Genomic DNA, 7,470 nt, shown 5'->3' on the forward strand with positions numbered 1-7,470 from the left:
TCAAGATTGGGGTTGCTTTGCAGGAATTTAGCTGCAACCTGGACCTCAGGACTCCAGTGAAGAATTTAACAGATAACAAAATAACGAGAGTTGGAAGGGACCTTGGGGGCCCTTGAGCCCAACCCCCTGCTCAGGCACGAGACCCTATACTATCGCAGACAAACAGCTCTCCAATCTCTTCTTAAAAACTTCCAGTGTTGGAGCCTTCACAGCATCTGAAGACAAGCCGTTCCACCGATTGATTATTTGGTCAGAAAATTCCTCCTTAGTTCTAGGTTGCTTCTCTCCTTGATTAATTCCTATCCATTGGTCACAACACTATAAAAAAGATGTTGAGACTCTAGAAAACCTGCAGAGAAGAGCAACTAGGATGATGAGGGGACTGGAGGCTGAAACATACGAAGAACGGTTGCAGGACCTGGGCCGGGCTAGTCTAGGGAAAAGAAGGACCGGGGAGACAGGAGAGCAGCCTTCCAATATTTGAGGGGCTGCCACAGAGAGGAGGAGGAGGGGGGTCAAGCTATTCTCCAAGGCACCCGAAGGCCAGACAAGGAAGAATGGATGGAAACTGAACAAGGAGAGATTTTTCAACCTGGAAATAAGGAGGAATTTTCTGACAATGAGAACAATCAACCAATGGAACAGAAGTTGCCTTCGGAAGTTGTGGGAGCTTCATCACTGGAGGCTTTCAAGACGACACTGGATTGCCATTTGTCACAGATGGTGTGTAGGGTCTCCTGCTTGGGCAGGGGGGGTTGGACTAGATGACCTACAAGGTCCCTTCCAATTCTGTTCTTCCGTTAAAAACTGGAAGACTGCTATCATGTCACTCCTGGTCCTTCTTGTCATTAAACTAGACATACCCAATTCTGGCAATTGGAAGTTTTATCCTCCAACCCCCTAATACTCCTGGTTGCTCTTCTCTGTAGTCTTTCCAGAGTCTCAACCTCTTTTTTTTATATTGTGGTGGCCAAAACTGGATGCAGTACTCTAGGTGTGGCCTTACTAAGGCTTTATAAAGCAGTACTAGTACTTCACAAACACACTTGAAGACACACTCACTGCAGAGGGAAGCGTAGTCCAGGCTGCACAAAGGGACTTTTGGAGAGATGTGGCTGCAGATGAGGGGTAGCATTTTCTAATTTCTAATTCCAATTAAGTCCTTTGACATACCTGGTGCTTCGTTCCCTGCCGATTTTGTACTTTCTAGTACAGATAGTCCTTGACTTACGACCACAATAGTGTTCCAAATTTCTGTTGCTGAAGTTGCTGGAGTGAGCTTTGCCCCAAATTACAACTTTTCTTGACACAGTTGTTGAGTTTGGTTGTTAAGTGAATCTGGCTTGCCCATAGACTTCGCTTGTCAGGTCACAAAAAGAGGATCACGTTACCCTGGGACACTGCAAACGTCATAAATATGTGTCTGAATGTTGATCAGGAGACTAAGGGGATGCTGCAACCGTCGTTAAGTGTGAAAAATGGTCATAAGCCGCTTTTGGGCGGGGGGTTGGACTAGATGACCTACAAGGTCCCTTCCAACTCTGTTAATCTGTTATTTATTTATTTTTTAGTGCCGTTGTAACTTGGAATGATCACTAAACTAATTGTTGTAAGTTGAGCACTGTCTGTATTGGTGTTCTTTTATCTAGTTGGTGTGAATTTTAGTGCTTTCAGTGCAGAATGTTTCAATGCTTTTTCACTTTCTAATTGTTTTATACGGTCTGTCCAATTATTTGATAGCGAGACAGGCAAGCGTGCGAATTGAATTCATAGCAGCAGATAGATCTACCCTGAGGGACAGGTGCACAACGCACAAGATCTTTATCCTTTCAAAACTAACCTGTTCCAGAAAGGTTTAGCGTAAAATGCTCACCTGTGCAGGTAGCATTTAAAATATGTGATTTTTCAACCTGCCCAGGAAGGGGGTTAGCCATGGCCCAAATCAACAGCCAGGGTGTGGGGTTACTTGATCTCAATCTTGGCCTTTCCCCTGAACTTTCAGATATATGTTTTAAGTTTCTGGGTGTTACCCTAAAAGAGGACCTGACCTGGGATGCTCACATTGCAGCCCTGGTCAAAAGGGCCCAGCAGAGATTCTACGACCTGAGGCTTCTCAGGAAACAACAACTGGATGAAAAATGGCTGGGGACCTTCTACCGCTGCACCAAAAGAGAGTATCTTAACTGACTGCACCTCTGTATGGTTTGCCAATTGCACCGGAGCAGATAGGACGGCGCTCCAGAGGGTGAATGTCATTGCCCAGAAGATCATTGGCAGTGGTGGGATTCAAAAATCCCAAAAACTGGTTCCCTGCCCGGTTGCTGTTTTTCACCTTCCCCAGAATCTGGAGGCTTCCCTCAGGCATCTGTGAGGGCAAAAACGGCCTCCCCTGGGTTCTGGAGGCCCTCCGGAAGCCGGAAACAGGACCGTTTCTGGATTTCCTGAACTTTTTGCCCTCCCAGACCCTCTGCGCAGACCCTGCGCTTACCTGCATCAAAAATGGGCCACACCGAGACTCCTGGGAGGGGCAGGGTGGGAGGAGCAGGGCCAGCCGGTCGATTCAACTACCGGTTTGGCAAACCAGATGTAAATTTAACACCCGGTTCGCCTGAACTGGTCCAAACCAGCCTGAATCCCATCCCTGGTCATTGGTTCCCCTCTCCCCTCTTTGGAAGAGCTTTATGGCTCCTGTTGCCTTAAGAAAGTTCAAAACATTCTCAAAGATCCATCTCATCCTGGGCACCCTTTTATTTTTATTTTTTTGAATTATTACCATCTGGCAGACAGTACAGGATGATAATAAAAACAAGGACAAATAGGCTGAAAAACAGCTTCTATCCCAGGGCAGTAACTCTATTGAATTCTACTGTATAGTGCAACGTGAATGCAGTATCAGGGCTTTTCAGTTCAGTTGTATATAGAATGCAAAGGATGTGTGTTTGTGTTTTATTTTTACAGTTATAATAATGTACACTGAAGATGGCATTTAATTTCATCGGGCGAGGTGCAATGACAATAAAGTAAACTTAAAGCAGAGGAAATCTCTTGGATCCAGGATGGCGCTTTCTCCAGAAACCAGGTTAAATCCCCCACTTCCTCTGAGAATGAGCCAGGATGTTGGGGCACCGGAGCCCCAAAACCAGTCTGGCAATGAAATCTTGGCGTCATCTCCACCCACCCACCTGCCTCTTTCAGGCCTGAACTGAACAAGCTGGCAAGTCAGGCCTACCTTATCTCAGCCTAGTTCGAGCCATCTGGGTTAAACAGATTTTCCTGCAAGGGGGGGCGGGGAGATTCTGGGAGCTCAGCACATTGGCAGAGCCATCAGCTTTCTGACACAGAGAATCAAAATGACTCCCGAGTCCTGAATTGTGGACACCTTGCTTTGATTTCCAAAGATCTGCAGTCAGAGATGTAAAAATGAGCCACTTTGGCCTAGTGCAGGGTTTTTCCAAATTTAGTGACTTTTAAGACTTGTGGACTTCAGGTCCCAGAATTCCCCAGCCAGCCATGCAGTGATGGGCAGGTACGAGAACATAAGAGATTGAAAAGAGGATAGAGATTCTTTCTCCTAGAGAGGTCGGTTTCTGCTTTCCTTGGTTTAAAATTGACCTCTCTAGGAGAACCTCTACCCTCTTTTAAGCCTCTATATTCTTGCACCCTCCCATCACTGCATGGCTGGCTGGGGTATTCTGGGACTTGAAGTCCACAAGTCTTAAAGTCCCCAAGTTTGGAGGCCCCCTTGGTCTAGTGGTGAAGGCCAAGCAGCAAGGCCCTGAGTTCAAGTCCCACCTTAGCCATGGAAGCTGGCTGGGCGACTTTAGGCGTCATTTTCTCTCACTCTCAGTCCAACCCACCTCACAGGGTTGGCGCTGTGGGGGAAAAGGAGGAGGAGGAAGGAGCATCGTGTGTGTCCACTGCCTCAGAGTTCTTTGCAGAAGTAATAAAAGGCCAGATCCAAATCAACAAAATAAACGGAAAAAGTCCCTCCGCTTCCTGACAGTGACAAAATCTAGCAATTACCTGAGGGGAGGTGGGGGGTGGAGAGAAACAATGGAACTGGCAGCTCTTAATTTGCAGCTTGATTTGAGTGTTAGAATAGGAGCCAGCTGCCGAAATTGGCACCTGTCCTGCAGGCACCTTTGCCAAACAGATGCCAAGCTCGCCAGGCGCACAAAGGAGCCAGGAGCAGCACAAACACAGGCAACCAGAATAACAAGAGTGGGAAGGGATCTTGGAGGTCTTCTAGTCCGACCCCCTGCTTAGGCAGGAAACCTTATACCATTTCAGAAGCCAGCTTTGGCCATAGTGGCTCGTTCAGTCCGTTGGCTACTGCAAAACCTAGCAGCTCCATTTCAAACAGTGCTTTGGAAGTTGGTCCTACCACCCTGTTGGGTGCACTGCATGGCGGAGCCCTCCGGTGGCAACTGCACTTGGTGGTCCTTAACCTCAAAATGGTTGCCAACCAGCAGGCCAGGAGTCACTGGTGGTCCACAGAGAAATGTCCCCCCCCCCCCCAAAGCAATTAATCCAGGCTGTGCGGGAGCACAAGGCTGTGCTGCCCACATGGCCCATGGGAACACAAGGCCTGCGTCGCTTGCATTGCGAACCACACGAGGTAGTGAGGGGAGGGGGGGAAGGGCAGAAGGGGGAACTTGCCCCACTCGCCCCACGTGCCTGGCCTGGCCACCGGGCTGCTTCTTTCTTCTGCTTTTGGCTGCAGGCTAGGGAAGCAGCCAAAGTCTTTCTTTCTCTCCTCCAAATTCCGCCAGAAATGAGTCTTTGCGACCCTGGAAGGCCTCCCTGCTCCAAGTGGCTGCGCCTGCGTGACAAAGACTCGTTCCTGGCGGAGTTTGGGGGAGAGAAAGAAAGACTTCTGCTGCTTCTGTTGCTTTCCTTGCATGAAGCCAAAAGTCTCTCTCTCTCTCCCCCTGAGAACGGAGCTGGGGACGGTATCCTGCAATCCCAAATAAAGAACGATCGGTAGGAAAACGGGGTGGGGAATTTTCCTGCAGACTTTTTGGGGGATTTTCCCAGGGTCTCTGCTCCGCAGGAGTTAAACTTATGAATTTGGTGGTCCCTGAGGTCCAGGGGTGGGATTCTCATTTGCTAGAACCGGTTGTTAACATTCTAAGCAGTTCGGAGAACCGGTTGTTAGAAGAAATGACTGGGCTAATCCTGTAAGGAAGGCAGGAAGGAAACATTCTGGTGTTGCTCACAGAAACTGCCTCTCCGTTAACCCTTATTACATTCTTGGCAGAACTAGACTTCCTGTCTCTGGAACGTCTCTGGAGTTTTTTCCCCCGCCTTTGCTGGGACTTTGCTTGTGTGGAGTGACCATCCCAAGTTACAATGGCACGGAAAAAAGTGACATGACCATTTTTCATACTTACAACTATTGCAACATCCGCACAGTCATGAGAGGCCAGACGAGGAGATGCGTGCCTTGATGTGAGTGATAGAGTTGGCCATGCCCAGCCAATAACATGACCACCAAGCCACGCCCACAGAACCGGTTGTTAAAAATTTGAATCCCACCCCTGCTGAGGTCTAAAAGGTTGGCGACCCCTGGTTTACTGTATTCACTATTTTTTTCTTTCTTTTGTAAATGTGATGTTATGACAGGTCAGAGTAACAGAGTAAGAGTTGGCAGGGACTTGGAGGTCACCTAGTCCAACCCCCTGCTCAAGCAGGAGACCCTATATACCATTTCATACAGGTGGCTGTCCAGGCTCTTCTTAAAAACATCCAGTGTTAAGAGCCCCCCCGCCACTTCTAGTGGCCAGTTGTTCCACTGATCTGTTAGGAAGTGTCTCTTTAATTCTGGGTTGCTTCTCTCCTTATTTTCCATCCATTGTTCCTTGTCTGGCCTCCTGGTGCTTTGGATAATAAGCTGACCCCTTCCTCGCTGACCCCTCCCTCAAACATTGCTGTCATGCCTCCCCTCCCCCGTCCTTCTTTCCACGAGACAAAACTGACCCAATTCCTGCAACCATTCTTTGTATGTTTTATCCTCCAGTCCCCCGATCACCTGTTGCTCTTCTCTGCCCTCTTTCCAAAGTCCCTCTCAACGTCTTCATATTGTGGCGGCCATAACTGGATGCCATGTTCCAAGTGGGGTCTTAGCAAACTAGAAAACAAATCCTGGAAATTAGCATCTGGACTGGAAATTCAGCACACAGGCATTCTCTTGCTCACAGGACAGATCTCATCACAACGGGATGGTGAGGTCAGTTGGGTTGTAAATAAGATGGACCATCTTATAAAATTTTGGAGCCTTTTTTTGCCAAAGGAGAGTGGGAAACTATTATTGTTGCAATGGATTTATCAGTCCCTTTGCTTTTTCTTTAATTCACATTTTTAATGTTTTTGTCTTCATTTGGTTATGTTTCTTTTGTATTTTAATCTTCTGAAAAAAATAAAACTGTCTGTAGTCCTTAAGGACTCCCCATCTACATGGGGAGAAGCATGCAGTGGGTCACCTCAAGGTTTTCCCTTACTCTTCAACATCTTCCTAAATGATGAGAGGATAGAGGGGGAATCCACCCAATTTGCAGATGACCCCAAGCCGGGGGGAATTTTTAACACTTTGGAAGACGGGCTGAAGCTCCAGAAGGATCTCGACAGATGCAAACACTGGGGCCTATCTAACCAGGCACAGTTCCTTGGTGAGAAAATTAAGACTCTACACTTAGGTGGGAAAAACCAACTGCACGGGTACCGAATAGGTGGTACGTGGCTCAGCAGGAATAAGGGATGTCTTGGTGGACAGCCACTTAAGTTAGGAGCCAGCCGTGTGACGCAGCTGCCAAAAAAGCCCATACTACAGTCTGATGAAACCAGAAGCAAAGCATAAATAGCTGCACGTTTGTAAAACAGTGTTTCTCAACATTTAAAGACCGCTGGACTTCAGCTTCTTAAAATTTCTCAGCCAGCGTCTTTTAAAGATGTTGTGGATTTCAACTCCCAAGCTACTGGCTGGAAAATTCTGGAAGTTTTAAGTCTTAAAATGGCCAAGTTTGAAAAACAACTTTGTTTTCAATCCACCCAACTTGCCGTTGACAAAGGTGGCCAATGTTCATGCGGTAAAAGGGAATCGGGAGTCTACTGACGGAGATAAGAGGAGAAATCACAACATTTGTGTCCTTGTGCCTGCTGACATGCACTCCTCCCGCCAACACCTTGCATTTCAAATCATTTCAGCTGGGGATGATGGGCTTCGGCCTCCCAACTATTTGTAGGCAGCTTTAGGTTGGGGAAAGCTTGCACGAGTGCAGGTGGTTCCTGAAGGCCTGTGACAGCGAAAAGGAGGCCGAGGGCGACGCACACAAGTGAGGTTAGTCAGTGGACATCCCCCGAAAATAAGACCTGGTGCCTTTTTTGGTGGCAACAAAAATATAAGGCAAGGTCTTATTTTGCAGGAAACACGTGAGTTTTTCTTAAGCTTGGGCCCTTTAAGACGGGTGGACT

The sequence above is a fragment of the Pseudonaja textilis genome, chromosome 16, assembly GCF_049901715.1.
Source record: "Pseudonaja textilis isolate UNSWEBS1 chromosome 16, rPseTex1.2, whole genome shotgun sequence".
Taxonomy (NCBI): Eukaryota; Metazoa; Chordata; class Lepidosauria; order Squamata; family Elapidae; genus Pseudonaja; species Pseudonaja textilis.